The sequence below is a fragment of the Papaver somniferum genome, chromosome 5 (assembly GCF_003573695.1).
Source record: "Papaver somniferum cultivar HN1 chromosome 5, ASM357369v1, whole genome shotgun sequence".
NCBI lineage: Eukaryota > Viridiplantae > Streptophyta > Magnoliopsida > Ranunculales > Papaveraceae > Papaver > Papaver somniferum.
The window spans coordinates 1202718-1219347 of NC_039362.1; the positions used below are offsets into that span (position 1 = coordinate 1202718).

Below are 16630 nucleotides of genomic sequence, written 5' to 3' on the forward strand. Positions count from 1 at the left end.
CAATCAAGGTACGAGAGAAGAGGCAGTCAACTGAAAATTTTATCCTTTACATAGATGCACGTCATGTCATGTAGCTATATTTGATGTTATCTTTCTTTAGCATATACATAAGCCGGGTTTTCGTGAACCATTTTATGCCAACAATCAGAAAAGCTGGTCACTTGTCTTCCAACAAAATTAAGAACCGTCATGTTTCTTTCAATAGATACTAACAGCAGCATAATGGTGCCGAATTGACAAAGATGCTGAATAACTTAAGTTACTATAGGAGTTGACTTGAATAACTTATCAAAGATGCTGACCAAAATGGGGAGTGGGGACTCACACTTTAGGGTGCCAGAAAAGCTATTCCTAATACTTACGTTGCCACGTCACTGATAACTTACATAAGACAAAATTAATTTGACTCATCCAATTTCACACTCAGTCGGCAATAACCCCACCCTGATTCCTAAGGTCACCGCCCCTATTATTGATCATTAAATGCTTTGCCTTTAAAAGCCTCTTACGAGTCATGAGGGGTGACTCTTGTTATTCCGCAAGAGTCAGATAACTGGCGGGATATCGGCGAAAAAGCTAGATATACACCAAAAAAATGTACACCAAAATTTTACATCACTATGTGTCAAGTTTTTATTGGTTCTCTTTTAAAACAGACTCCCTATTTTCTCTAATGGTGTAGAGTGGAGATGAAATTCACCGTGAATATAAATGACACGTAGAGATGTAAAATATTGGTGTATGGTGGTGGTGTATACCTAGCAGTTTCGGGATATCGGCCACCCCAATGACAGTAAATTTACCAGGATCCACAAATATTTACATTTCGGATTCTACGAATATTTCATCACCAAGTCCAAACTATTGCTGTCCAAACGTGTTCACATTTAGTCGGAAAAAAGAATCTTTGAAACTTTGAAATAACAATAATGGTTCATTTCACCGTACATGAAAATACAAGACTGGTGACTCATAAGATGATCAAAACAACATAAATATGATCATCACTTCAATAGAGGTTAAATATATAATCATTAGATTAACCTCAAAATTGTCCTTATGATTCATCATTTTTTTTTTGAAACAAGATATACCCGAAAATTTAACGGTTACAATTGGATCAACAAGTCTATAATCTTCTGTAATAAGATAGTGGTGTAGAGAAGGATCAAAATTCTCCGGATTAGTATTGCATCGGGGGAAAATGTTGGAATTGGTGAGGTTGTCGAGGAACCGTGGACCTTCGACGAATGCTTTCCACAAGAAAAGTTATACTTTTGATAGGCACCGTTGTGCCCAAAGGAACTTGGTTGTTGGTGGATGATTTTGATGCAATTGGTCCAAGATGCCAGTCAGGTTCTTGTAACAAGATGTTGAGGAGACTTGCCCGTGTATTACCCGTCCATCTTATATTTTTTCCTCTTGATCCATAACGATAGTTTTGACTTGTGTATTTAGCCTGAGGATTACTAACATAAACTGAAGCAAAGTGCGGAAGTAAAAAAGATGCCTGGAATACTATTTAGACTAGGACTAAAAACTATTATAATACCTATTAGACTTGTGCTTTATAGATATAGCACTTACAGAACAACTATGCAAGAAATAGAACTACAATACCTATTAGATCCGCTCTTTAAAGTAAACTAGATATATGGAAAGACGCTACACTAAGATTAGTATTCATACTCGACTGCAGCTAACGAAAAATACAGAGACACAGTATAACTAATACAATAAAAAGGTCATATAGGAACAATAAATTAAAATCTGAAGATTATCCACCGACCCATAAGATGGTCATGAGATACGTAGGCTTTTAGCGCTAAATTATGATGTAAACTTCAAAGTTTCATACAAGGATCATGTTCTAAAAATTGATGGTGATTCGACTTGTTGCTCCTGATGATGAGAATAACTGACCTTAGGTAGTAGTGATTGAACTTACTACTAAAAAGCTTATAATCAAAACCATAGTGTCCTCACACTTCATTCATTGTCATCCTCGTATAACTTACTCTCTATTCCACCAAAATTGGATTTACACAAATTGAAGGACATTGACTAGCTCCGCTCCATTCCGTGAAGTATGGTTCAAAGACCAACCATACCAGATACAACAACACACGTCGAAAGACTCACAGATTAACCACTATGACACCTCTGAAATGATAAATCAAGGCAACTAATAAATACAAGCCTTACAGGGATCAACTTCAGAATTAAACGGAGGTTTATGGATACTAAAACAACATGCATATGTCTAAACCACAAATAGACATACGAATAACATAAGGATCCCCCTAAAAAAACAACATGGTCGGATAAAAAAGGGTTGAGAAAAATCAAATTGATAGGTTATGAAATTTTGGGTATGAATTAATCGTCTTCAAAAGGGGGGATAATATGATTGAAAGGTTACAAACAACAAGGATTTTGAAAGCAAAAGGGTATTCAGCTGAGAAATTAAGGGCAAAATTTTTGTTGCAATAGTAATCTGAGTCTTCAAGAAATAAGACCCCTTGTCACTGAAAAACTCAATCGATATGAACAAGAGGAAATGAAAGTTACCTGTTCTATCAGATCTTGAAGAACGGATGTTGAAGAAGAAAGGAACGATTCAAAAATGAATAGACCCAATAACATCACCATCAGGATCTAGGTAAGGCAGGCACCAACATCAGAAATTCAAAACTTTGAGGTTGAATCAGAGCTATTATATTAACGGAAACATCACAAACATAGCATCTAATGAAGTCTACAGCCTCATATGGGTCGGTGGAATTGAAGATTAACCAAGCATATAAAAAGGATTCATGATGGAAAATAGGTTTAGGGTTCTATAAGGGGGTAAAAACAACATGGCAAAATAATAAGAATCTACTAATAGGTTATGAACTATATGCTATCGATGGATTCCTACCCAAATCTAGTCCATAATGGACTAAATCTGAGAAAAAAGAGGCCCCCGCGGTAGTTTTTTTTTTAATTTTCTCTAAGGGTTTTTTCTCTGGTTTTTGGAGAGAGAATTTTTTTTGTTGGTTCCATTTTGTATATATTGTATATATGGTTGATTCCATCATTTCCTATATGAAGTTTTTTTTTTTTTTTGATGCTAAATAAGAATGAATTAATAATCTGAAACCAGTACATTGCCTTGTATCAGCTGATTCGCAATGATAATAGGTGGTGTATCCAACCGGACTTTAGTAACTCCATACTTCCTGCTGAACTTTGCTAGTTTGTCAACAGGTTTATTACAATTTCTAGGAACAAAATGACATAACCAATAAGGAACAAATTTTAAATTATCTAATGCATCTATTAAAATACTTTCGTTTTCCCACACCATAACTGGTTTAGCTTAACTGATGTAGCTTTCAATTCCTTTTAAATCAATCTCCAAAACCACATGAGTATGACCCATCTCCTTACTCCAGTTGACAGCATCGGAAAACGCCAAGCTTCTGCATGTTTTGAGCTCCTTACTCCTGCACAGCATTTGCTGAGCATCCCCTCCATTTTCCTGCAAAATCACGCAATACAAGTGCAACACCAGTTAGTTCAGAACTACTATCATATGAGGCATCACAGTTTATGACAAGATACGGTGATGTAGGTGGTTTCCACATAGGTTTGGGTGAGTGTTATTAAGGGTAGAAACACCGTGTAATTGTTCTTGTGAGTTCAGTTTACTGAGGTAAGTTGCAAAACTAATTTCTCTTATCGCCACTTCCTTTGGATCATCCTTCTGGTTCTGAAAATTAACTTCACAGGTTCATTCCAGATAGACCAAGAAACTGTCATAGACATGATCAACCACTCTGGGGTAGTGGTTTGTTGCTGATTTTGATTCATCCATGTTTCAAAAACTGCAGCTATATTAGTGTGAGATCTTGATGAGATCATAGACCCACCCGACACTTGCATCCATACTGACCTAGAAAAAGAGCACACAAACAAAACATGCATCATAGTTTCTTCAGATTGACCACAGAATGGGCAGTCACGGTTTAAGTAACTGCAGTTTCTCGACAGTCTTTCCTTAGTTGGTAGAATGTCAGTTAAACACTTCCACCAAAAGTGTTTCACTCTTGGCCATGTCTTTATTTTCCAGAAATCCTTCCAGCACAAGTTTGTACTTTCAATCTTCAGAGATACCAAGCTTGTCTCATGAAACTTATTATAAGCTGACTTAAGAGTGAATATCTTGTTCCTTGTTAAGTTCCATATGAGTTTATCATCTGCTGTAGTTCAGACTCTCATATTTAGAATTAAACTTGCAGTTGCAGGTTCAAACAGATATGTCACAAGTGAAACATTCCATTCCATGCCACCATTAGTTAGTAATTCTTGAACAAAAATGTACTTTTCACTGTCATTGATTCCTTGTTTTGGTGATGGAGGAACATTCAAACCTGATATCCAAACATCTAACCAAATATTTATCTTGTCTCCTTTACCAACCCTCCATCTGCTATGCTCTTTGATAAAGGGTATTTGCTTCTGCATTCCTTTCCAGACCCACGAACAGTTCTGTTTTATGTTAAAGTGAAGCATACTGGTAGATGGAAAATATTTTGCTTGCATAAATCTAACCCATTGCGCCTCAGAATTTGTACATATCCTCCAAGCTGATCTTATTAGCGTTGCTTGATTAAGAAGCTTCAGATTTTTAAATCCTTGTCCTCCTAGATCTTTATGCAGTCCTAGCTTTTTCCAAGAGGTGATATATATGCCTTTCTTGTCATTAAATCCCCACCAGAATTTTCTCTGTAGAGAGTCAACCTGTTTGATTGTTTCAGCAGGGATTTGAAGACAGTTCATGGATTAATACGGTATGGTGTTGGTTACCGTATATATCAATAATGATTTGATGCACTGTGACATTGAATCTCCATTCCATGATGAAAGCCTTCCTTTGACTCTGTCAACTAGTGCAGTGAAGCATTTAATTTTCTTTCTCCCAATCAGAAGTGGTAAACCCAAATAACGTTTATTTGAATTCATCTTTGGTACCTTCAACCTTCTAGTAAGAAGTCTACAAAACCTTTGTGGGACTCCATCACTATAGTAAACACTTGATTTAAAAAAATTTACCAGCTGACCTGATGCCGCTCCAAAGTCTTCAATGATACTAAGAAGATTTTTGACATCATGAATATCAGCATTTATGAACAATAGGCAGTCTGTGAAGAATAAATGGGATATTGAAGGAGAATTTGGAGCTAGTTTTATTCCTTGTATAGTGTTGTTAATGCTCAGCATGAAGTAATTGACAAGACATGGCTTCCATAACAATGATAAACAGGTAGGGTGATAGAGGATCACCCTTCCCAACACCCCTTGTTGGTTGGTAAGCTAGACAAGGTGCACCATTAAGGAGGATTGAGATTTTTGTAGTGCTAATACATTGCAGTACCAGATTAGACCATTCTTGGCTAAACCCCATTTTCTGCATTACATCTATTAGAAAGGACCATTCAAGCCTATCAAAGGCTTTGCACATGTCCAGTTTCAAAGCAAGCTATCTGATTGGATCTTTTTTATTGTTCATAGTGTGTAAAAATCTCTTGAGCAAGATGTATGTTGTCTGATATTTGCCTGCACGGAACATATGCAGCCTGAAGTGGGGATATAATCTTTCCCATAATTCTTTTCATTCTAGATGTAAGGATCTTGGAGATAATCTTGTAAGACGTATTGCAAAGAGCAATTGGACGCTAATCTGAAGGAAACTTTTTTTTATTCATTTTTGGGATGAGAAAAACATTTGTTGTGTTTAGACTTTTGAGAAGAAAACCAGTGCGAACAAACTACTTCACCATCTCCATTACGTCTCTACCAAATATATCCCAGTGTGATTTGAAAAAACCCGGTGGAAATCCGTCCGGTCCAAGTGCCTTCCATGGTTTCATGTCTTTTAGTGCTTTATACATTTCAGCATCTTCTGGTATGCGAGTTAATTCCATATTGTCTGAATCAGTAACAACTTTAGAAATGCACTGAAGGATAGCTTCATTTATAACCGGTGAAGAAGTAGTATGTAAATCACTGTAATGTTTAACCAACAACTTTTCCATATCTTCTCTTGTAGTACACCATTGTCCTCCCTGATCCTTTAGTGCAGTAATATTGTTTCTCGATCTCCTTCTATTTGCATTAATATGATGATACCTTGTGTTTCTATCCATTTGGAGATAACATTCATCTCTTTCTTTCTGTCCCCAGAAATCATTTTGCACTTGATGCCAATGCTCAATCTGGTTCTCAATGTGTTGAATTTGCTGGATGTGTTTGGAGTTACTTCCTATTGCTGCATAGATGTCATTTGTTGATGTAGAAGATGTATGTTACTTTGGATATTTCCAAATTTTTCTTTGTTCCATTTTGATACATAAAGCCTAGTGGTAATGAGATGTGTTGTTAACTGATATGCATGGGAGCCATTAACTGGTGTTCTCCAAGCAACAACAACCTCCTCCTTAAGAGATTCATCACTTTCATAGCATTGAAAGTATTTCCAATTCCTTCTCCTATCTCCATTAGTCGAAGAAGTATCTAGCATAATGGGGCAGTGATCTGATCCGAGTTGAGGAAGGTGAATAAGCTTAGCATCAGCGAAGTGAAGTATCCAATATCCATTTACCATAGCTCTATCCAGTTTTGATCGCTGAATTCCAGTACCATGAACATTGCTTGACCATGTAAAGGATCTTCCAGTGTATCCTAAGTCCTCTAATCCAGCTGATGTGATTTATAGATAGTGGTAAAAGTGGTTCGATTCTCAGAATTGTGAAGGATATTAATTAGACTTAAATTCTAATATTAATATAGAAAACTCACTAAAAATTATAGCAAACTCAATCAAAGTTGATATCAATATTAAAAGAACACTAAGGCCAAGATTCCACTATTTTCCAAATTCAAAGTGATTTAATCCAATATTTATATTCATGCAATTTTTTTCGTTCAATTTGATTCTAAACTATTGCAAAAAGTAGATTCTCAAAATAACAAGTGTAAATCCGAAGCATAGAACATCAAAAACCTAGGTCCAAGCATGCTCTATCAAAAGAAATAACAATTGTTTAACAAGAATCATTCAAACAATTTTCACTCAAGGCAAAACAATCATAAAAATAATTGCGATAAATAAACAAATAAGAATATACCACTTTTTGTTGGAAAAAATAGCTTCCTTTATCGCCTCAGCAATGGGGTTTATCTCCTCATATTAATCACTTGCTGAAAATACATGTTTGTTGCTCAAAAGTTGATTAAAAGGGTGAAAGGTGTAAAGCAGCTGATTTGCAACAGCGTAAAAGTGTTACAGATCTCTGGTACAAAGAGGAACAATATTTACTGTTTTATATAAACGTTACTTATCTTCTGCTGTGAACAACGACAGTTTTCTGCGACAGTTGCTTGTGCGTCAATATTCTTCGTGTTCTTCTTCTTCAGCAGCAGCAGAAACAGAGTTTGATAAAACTCTGATTTCTTCTTCTATGGCTCTCCTCAGGTCCCCAAACTTTCGACACCCCTTCTATATAACCCAAGCAATCTATTTATATCAAAAATACCGATTAAATCTTTCCCAAATCTTCCAAAATCTCTTTCCTTCTCTTCACGACAAAGTTGCGGCAATTTCTTGTTTTAGAATTTCTACGCGTTTTTGAGGTTCCCTTTTTATTCTAAACTCTTCCTTAGATAGATACAAATCTTTGTGAAGGTTTACAACACTTTAATCTCTCTAAAATTCCCTAAAACAGGTCACACACGTGACTTTCCATATATTTTGGTTGTGATAAAAATCCGTCGATTGAGCCCAGTCTAATCGATTTCAACACCCATATCAGATTCCTAGACCCATAAGGAGTCTATCCTATGAAAATCAGAGGTTTAATCGACCTCAAACTCCTCCAAATCAAGAACCCTAATCTGTTCTTCACTGCCAAGATATTTCCCGCCAAAACTTACAATTCCAATGTAGAAGATGGTCGCCTGATGTGTTTTCAAAGTTGTTGTAGTAGTAGAGTTCGTCTAAGACTTGTGAAGGTTCGATTTTTAAATTTAATAAAAAAAATATACAAATAATGTTAACAATGGTGAGAGGTACTGGGACTAGGATTCCACCAAATATTCATATTCATGCGATTCACCTATTTATTCTAAACCATTATAGCTTATTAAACAAGTATTTTGACTCTATTTCTTTGCCTAAGGTAGATTCTTAAAATATTAATTGTAAATCTTCAGCATGGCATATCAAAAGAATTAATCCTAAGCATAAACCATCAAACGAAATGACAATTAATTAAGATTTTTTTTTTTTAATTTTAATTCAATGCAAATAGTCAAATAAAGAATTAAATAAATTTACCGCATGATGAATTTTGGTTTCCTCCGTCGTCCCAGCGTTGGGTTTAGCTCATCATGATGAAAACACGCTCAAAAGATTTATTTATAGCTCAAATGGTGTTTACAATGGAGAGAAACAGAGAAAATGGTGTGAAACTGTAATCTGCGACGCACAAAAGGCGACCAAAATGAACGATAAATAGTAATGGTCACAGACGCAGTATCTCTATGACCCACGCCTGTGTGTCGTTCTCACTGTTGGAAAATGACTGTCCTGGCGAGTCTGTTCTTCGTGTTCCTCCTGTTCATCATCATCAGCAGCAGCAGAAACCGAGTTTGGGAAAACTCGAATTTCTTCTTCTCTGGCTCTCCTCATCCCCCCAAACTCTCGACCACCCTTTATGACTCTCGAGAATCCTTTTTATATTCAACATCGTCATAAAATCTTGCTCAATCACTCCAAATATTCTCCCATTACTCGGCAGTAAACGATATATTTTTCTTTCCTTTTTTTATCTCGATCACGTATCTGCAGCTGTCAATTACATGAAAACTATCCATGTTTATCTTTGTCATGCTCCAAGAAGTCGTTCAAGTCATTACACATCATCAAAACACGTACAAATTCTTCCAGAACCCGTGGATATCTTCTCCCTGTACGTATTTTCCCTGTTTGCAACTCGTGGATTGCCTAGCCGATTCTAGCTAATTCTGATCGAACCAAAAGCCCACAACGTGTTTGCTAGGCCATATCACATACCAAAAATCAGTCATTGAATCTCCCTAGAACACGTTCAAAACTTCGATCAAAAATCTGCCAGTGAAGAAGGAAATTTTCCCGCCAAAAATGAAATTTGAATTTTAGAAGAAGGACACCCCTTATCCGGTGGTCTCCCCTTATCCGTTGCTGGAGTCCGAATAACACATTCCCATGGGGTGCCTTTAGTAATTTTTCTGGGGTTTTTCCAACTTTTTTCTGGGGTGCCTTTAACACTTTATCCTGGGGTGAAAAACATCACTTTTCGAGCCAATTTCGCCGCAAGAGCTTATTTCTCTTTAAATACCTACAAAGACATAAAATAACAAAATAAATACAAAATCGAGCACTAACAATACGTACAATTGAGACATATTAGACACATAAATGTGTCTATCAACACCCCCAAACTTATTATTTGCTAGTCCTCGAGCAAAACTAATAAAATATAAATAAAACCGAGTTAATCTCGGGAGGGTTTATCAAAGGCGTGCCCACAAAACCATTACTCCAGACCCTAGCTATCTATGCAGAACCTTGGAAGGCGCTAAAGAATCTCCTTGCTTGGCATACTTATTGACTACAGGAGGAAGTACCCTGATGCGAAATTCCAATTGCTGTACACGAGTTTGCACTCAAGCATACTAAAATTCATATAAAGTGACAGAGATCTACTCAGATAGTTTCTGGACATCATAAACCGGAGTCAACCAATCACATGGATTGATTAAGAAGATGGATGTAGAGAAAAATGTGGATGATGTTGACTAAGGTGAACCTATCCTAATGGACTGAGATACTGGTCTGGACTAATATCAACACACTGGCAAATACAAGGGAACCAGTGGTCGATAATCCTAACTCTAGGTCAACTTAGCTGGCATATATAAGGGTACCAGTGGTCGACTTTATTGTATTTATTCCGGTTGGTCTGGTGGTCTGGTCTCAATTTTTTTTCTTCATCTCAGTCACTCTATTTCACCCTAGTAATGGTAAAAAGAAAAAAGAAGTGATCAGGATTCTTTCGATGTTTCCATCACGAGGATATGGCGAAACTACCATGTTTTCTTTTTCTAACACCTGAGCTCTGTGATTTTATGAATAGACTCTTTAGATGTTTCCATCTAATCATATTGGTTCCTCAAATCCTACAACCAAAATGCTTCCATCCACTTAGATTAGTTAGTGCCAACCTTAATAGGCATAAATTTCTAGGCTCTGGAGCTTATTTATTGCAATAAGAACTTTCTCCCATACCCCCAAACTTAAATCTAACATTGTCCTCAATGTTCTAAAGATGAAATTAAAAGCATGAACAAGGAGAAACTGTTACCAATGAAGCAAAAGAGATAAGGAAAAATATTACCGTGTCGCATGAATATTGGGTTACCTCCCAAGAAGTGTTAAGTTTAAAGTCTTCAGCCAGACTTAGGAAAGGATTAGTCAACTCGAACCATAAAGTAACAGTCGAAATAACTATGGGTCTTCAAAACTAAATAGAGCTGACCAAAGGAAGCTGCAATGAACCAAGAAAGTGAACAAGACTAGGATGCCCTTACTTAGTTTCTTGATTAAGAAATTTATATCTAATTGTGGTTCAGGTTCAGGTTCTATGAAAGGGTCTAAATAGAAAATTTTCATTGGCTGCGTTTCTTCATAGGTGGGATCCGAATCATTAGGTCCTAGAGTCTGGAAAAACTCAAATATGATCTTAGAAGCGCACAATAATAACCTAAATAACTGAGGATCCTCTAAATCAATAAGATTTGACTTACATAATTGACCACAATGAGAGTAGTGGTCATTCTTAAGCAAATGTGTCGATTCTAATTTCCTAAAGCATTTAGGTTTAGTCTCACAACTTAATATTCGTCACATTTGGAATATAAACGTTCCCACAGTTGGAAGAAAACTATTTGGTGGGAAAACAAAGTCAATCTGGGGATCATAGCCTGGGCAAACCACATCAATCATAGGATGGGTTTCTAACGACTGAACTTCTTCCTGGACATCATTAGGTTCGGGAAAACGAGTATGAAGGTAATCTTGTAAAATTGTCGAGGCATAGATATCAAGTCCTAAGTGAAGGGACTTTCTGAGAGTTAAAGGTAAGGAACTAGGAAGGTGATAATCATCCCCAAACTTAGAGTTTTCAGTGTCTCTAGATAGACTAGTTACAATCTCCCTAATTTCTGGATCATTAGATTCTTGAAAATGGTCAATTGATTCTTATAATTTATTATCAGGTAGTGCATCTTTACTCATCTCTACGGGTATATATTCTTCATCTAATACTATTGTTTCTAAGTCGCTAGACTCTAAAACAGCATTTTCGGAATAAACCTGTTCCTCTAAACCACTATCGGCTTCGTAATCAAAAGGAAAAACTACATCGTCTAAAACGGTGGTATCCCTAATCAAATCCTCGTCCTTTTGAATAGGTGAATCATCATAAAAAATATTTGGATTTGAACTAGAAATAATATAATCATTATAAAGATCAATTGGATTAATAGATTCCTGATCACTATGCCTACATATTTCAGATTCTTCATTACTACTATCCTCATCATCATAATAGTACAAAGATAATTGAACCTTATCTAAATAAGTAGTGTCTTTTATTCTAGACTCGTCCTCTAAATTAGGCAAATATTCACTATTGATATCAAGGGTAGAATTAGAAACCCAATTTTGGAAATTTAGATTATTTCGAGCAGCATTAGCCAACTGTTCATTTTCTGCCTCTAGACGTGCCTGAATTTCACTGAGCATAACACTTATACGTTCACCACTCTCGTTTATCATCTCAGAATATCGTGTACACTCTTCTTTTGAACTATTCATTGCAACTAAACGCTTATACGTCCTTTCAATCCGTTGTTGGGTCTCTTCTAGAGATGGAACATGTTCAGAAATATCATAATCAAGACTAGTTTCCAAAAAAGAGTAACCAGTACTACAGTGTTCCTGATTTTCTTTCTCGTAAGACCAATTCGCGTGTGGATAGTAATTGGGCTCACCATGATATGAACCATAACCTTGAAAAGGTTGGCGTTCCCAACTACTATTCCCACCATGGTCATAAAAATGATGATGTCCATATTCAAATTCAAATCGATACTCATTGTATTGGCTTCTGTCATACCAGTTCGACATTCTTAATTACAAGGGAATTCTATACAATCACAAACAAGGATGACTCGACCAAATCAAACCTACTGAGTGGAGCTTTGATACCCAAAGCCTCACCGGTACAAGGCGGCGAAGTCACGCATTCAACTTACATAAACCATCAATAACTTTGAAGTATGCCTAAAAGGGTAACCAATATTTTTAGAATGACTTTCCTGTTAAGCTCGTTACCCTATAGGTCTCTTTCTAGTCAAAATTTTAGGCTTAGGTTCGCGTTTGGTTTCGTTTTCCTAAGGCGGGCAAGAAGGGAACGGTGATGAAATCCGAACCCTTATCTTATATGGCCAGTTCTTGCCCTTTACTAGGAATTTAAAGCAGCCGGGTCAGTCCTAAACATATAATCACCTTAAGGCATACCGTAACCCAGCTTGCAGGAGATTCGCGGGTGCTTCGAAAGACTTACCTCCCGTACCAGACGGGCGATGAACCGCTGTAGTCGACTCGGGCCACTGACTCCGGTGTCGGTGTGCGAACCCGAGGGGCCGAGACGATATTGTAATCGTCGTCCTTCCCTGCAAACAATTTATATATATATATATATATCTTTTTTTTATATAACCCTTCCGTAGGGTTTAAAATTAAAATAAATTGTCCAAAGTCCAGTCCAATGAAAATAAATACAAAAAATAATAATAATAATTTCAAAAAGAAATAAAAAATGGAAAGTCTCTTAAAAAAAATAATTCTCTCTCTTTTTTTTCTCTCTCTTTTTTCTTTTTTTTTTTGCTTTGTCTTTTTTCCTTCTCTTTTATCTTTAAGCTTTGATTCCAAGGTCTTTAGTATCCAACTTCAAACCTGTAATACAGAGACACAACCAAAGAGACGTAAAAAGAACAAATGGAATAATAAAAACCTAAAAATTCTACCTAAGCACAAAGCCCCGGCAGCGACGCCAAAATTTGATGTGTTTTCAATGTTGTTGTAGTAGTAGAGTTCGTCTAAGACTTGTGAAGGTTCGATTTTTAAATTTAATAAAAAAAATATACAAATAATGTTAACAATGGTGAGAGGTACTGGGACTAGGATTCCACCAAATATTCATATTCATGCGATTCACCTATTTATTCTAAACCATTATAGCTCATTCAACAAGTATTTTGACTCTATTTATTTGCCTAAGGTAGATTCTTAAAATATTAATTGTAAATCTTAAGCATGGCATATCAAAAGAATTAATCCTAAGCATAAACCATCAAACGAAATGACAATTAATTAAGATTTTTTTTTTTAATTTTAATTCAATGCAAATAGTCAAATAAAGAATTAAATAAATTTACCGCATGATGAATTTTGGTTTCCTCCGTCGTCCCAGCGTTGGGTTTAGCTCATCATGATGAAAACACGCTCAAAATATTTATTTACAGATCAAATGGTGTTTACAATGGAGAGAAGCAGAGAAAATGGTGTGAAACTGTAATCTGCGACGCACAAAAGGCGTCCAAAATGAACGATAAATAGTAATGGTCACAGACGCAGTATCTCTACGACCCACGCCTGTGTGTCGTTATCACTGTTGGAAAACGACTGTCCTGGCGAGTCTGTTCTTCGTGTTCCTCCTGTTCATCATCATCAGCAGAAACCGAGTTTGGGAAAACTCGAATTTCTTCTTCTCTGTCTCTTCTCAGCCCCCCCCCCCCCCCCCCCCCCCCCCCCAAACTCTCGACCACCCTTCTATGACTCTCGAGAATCCTTTTTATACCCAACAGCCTCATAAAATCTTGCTCAATCATTCCAAATATTCTCCCATTACTCGGCAGTAAGTGATATATTTTTATTTCCTTTTTTTATCTCGATCACGTATCTGCAGCTGTCAATTACGTGAAAACTATCCCTGTTTATCTTTGTCACGCTCCAACAAGTCGTTCAAGTCATTACACATCATCAGAACACGTACAAATTCTTCCAGAACCCGTGGATATCTTCTTCCTGTACGTGTTTTCCCTGTTTGCAACTCGTGGATTGCCTAGACGATTTTAGCTAATTCTGATCGAACCAAAAGCCCACAACGTGTTTGCTAGGACATATCACAACTTCCTACCAAAAATCAGCCATTGAATCTCCCTAGAACACGTTCAAAACTTCGATCAAAAATCTGCCAGTGAAGAAGGAAATTTTCCCGCCAAAAATGAAATTTGAATTTTAGAAGAAGGACACCCCTTATCCAGTGGTCTCCCCTTATCCGTTTCTGGAGTCCGAATAACACATTCCCATGGGTGCCTTTAGTAATTTTTCTGGGGTTTTTCCAACTTTTTTATGGGGTGCCTTTAACACTTTATCCTGGGGTGAAAAACACCACTTTTCGAGCCAATTTCTCCGCAAGAGCTTATTTCTCTATAAATACCTACAAAGACATAAAATAACAAAATAAATACAAAATCGAGCACTAACAATACGTACAATTGAGACACATTAGACATATAAATGTGTCTATCAACACCCCCAAACTTATTATTTGCTAGTCCTCGAGAAAAACTAATAAAATATAAATAAAACCGAGTTAATCTCGGGAGGGTTTATCAAAGGTGTGCCCACAAAACCATTACTCCAGACCCTAGCTATCTATGCAGAACCTTGTAAGGCACTAAAGAATCTCCTTGGTTGGCATACTTATTGACTACATGAGGAAGTACCCTGATGCGAAATTCCAATTGCTGTACACGAGTTTGCACTCAAGCATACAAAAATTCATATAAAGTGACAGAGCTCTACTCAGATAGTTTCTGGACATCATAAACCGGAGTCAACCAATCACATGGATAGATTAAGAAGATGGATGTAGAGAAAAATGTGGATGATGTTGACTAAGGTGAACCTATCCTAATGGACTGAGATACTGGTCTGGACTAATATCAACACACTGGCAAATACAAGGGAACCAGTGGTCCATAATCCTAACTCAAGGTCAACTCAGCTGGCATATACAAGGGTACCAGTGGTCGACTTTATTGTATTTATTCCGGTTGGTCTGGTGGTCTGGTCTCAATTTTTTTTTCTTCATCTCAGTCACTCTATTTCACCCTAGTAATGGTAAAAAGAAAAAAGAAGTGATCAGGATTCTTTCGATGTTTCCATCACGAGGATATGGCGAAACTACCATGTTTTCTTTTTCTAACACCTGAGCTTTGTGCTTTTATGAATAGACTCTTTAGATGTTTCCATCGAATCAGATTGGTTCCTCAAATCCTACAACCAAAATGCTTCCATCCACTTAGATTAGTTAGTGCCAACCTTAATAGGCATAAATTTCTAGGCTCTGGAGCTTATTTATTGCAACTAAGAACTTTCACCCATACCACCAAACTTAAATCTAACATTGTCCTCAATGTTCTAAAGATGAAATTAAAAGCATGAACAAGGACAAACTGTTACCAATGAAGCAAAAGAGATAAGGAAAGATATTACCGTGTCGCATGAATATTGGGTTACCTCCCAAGAAGTGCTAAGTTTAAAGTCTTCAGCCAGACTTAGGAAAGGATTAGTCAACTCGAACCATAAAGTAACAGTCGAAATAACTGTGGGTCTTCAAAACTAAATAGAGCTGACCAAAGGAAACTGCAATGAACCAATAAAGTGAACAAGACTAGCATGCCCTTACTTAGTTTCTTGATTAAGAAATTTATATCTAATTGTGGTTCAGGTTCAGGTTCTATGAAAGGGTCTAAATAGAAAATTTTAATTGGCTGCGTTTCTTCATAGGTGGGATCCGAATCATTAGGACCTAGAGTCTGGAAAAACTCAAATATGATCTTTGAAGCGCACAGTAATAACCTAAATAACTGAGGATCCTCTAAGTCAATAAGATTTGACTTACAAAATTGACCACAATGAGAGTAGTGGTCATTCTTAATCAAATGTGTCGATTCTAATTTCCTAAAGCATTTAGGTTTAGTCTCACAACTTAATATTCGACACATTTGGAATATAAACGTTCCCACAGTTGGAAGAAAACTATTTGGTGGGAAAACAAAGTCAATCTGGGGATCATAGCCTGGCAAACCACATCAACCATAGGATGGGTTTCTAACGACTGAATTTCTTCCTGGACATCATTAGGTTCGGGAAAACGAGTATGAAGGTAATCTTGTAAAATTTTCGAGGAAGAGATATCAAGTCCTAAGTGAAGGGACTTTCTGAGAGTTAAAGGTAAGGAACTAGGAAGGTGATAATCATCCCCAAACTTAGAGTTTTCAGTGTCTCTAGATAGACTAGTTACAATCTCCCTAATTTCTGGATCATTAGATTCTTGAAAATGGTCAATTGATTCTTCTAATTTATTATCAGGTAGTGCATCTTTACTCATCTCTACGGGTATATCTT

The 16630-nt window shown here is 36.6% G+C and overlaps 1 long non-coding RNA gene across 1 annotated transcript; it reads right to left on the minus strand.

Moving 5' to 3' along the window:
* Positions 1-921: 921 nt before the first annotated feature.
* Positions 922-3015, minus strand: LOC113280853. The gene is made up of 2 exons (XR_003325810.1): positions 2572-3015; positions 922-2163 (listed from the first exon to the last, which is right to left on the minus strand). It is a non-coding gene; the product is annotated as an uncharacterized LOC113280853 (long non-coding RNA).
* Between the last annotated feature and the right edge of the window lie 13615 nt (positions 3016-16630).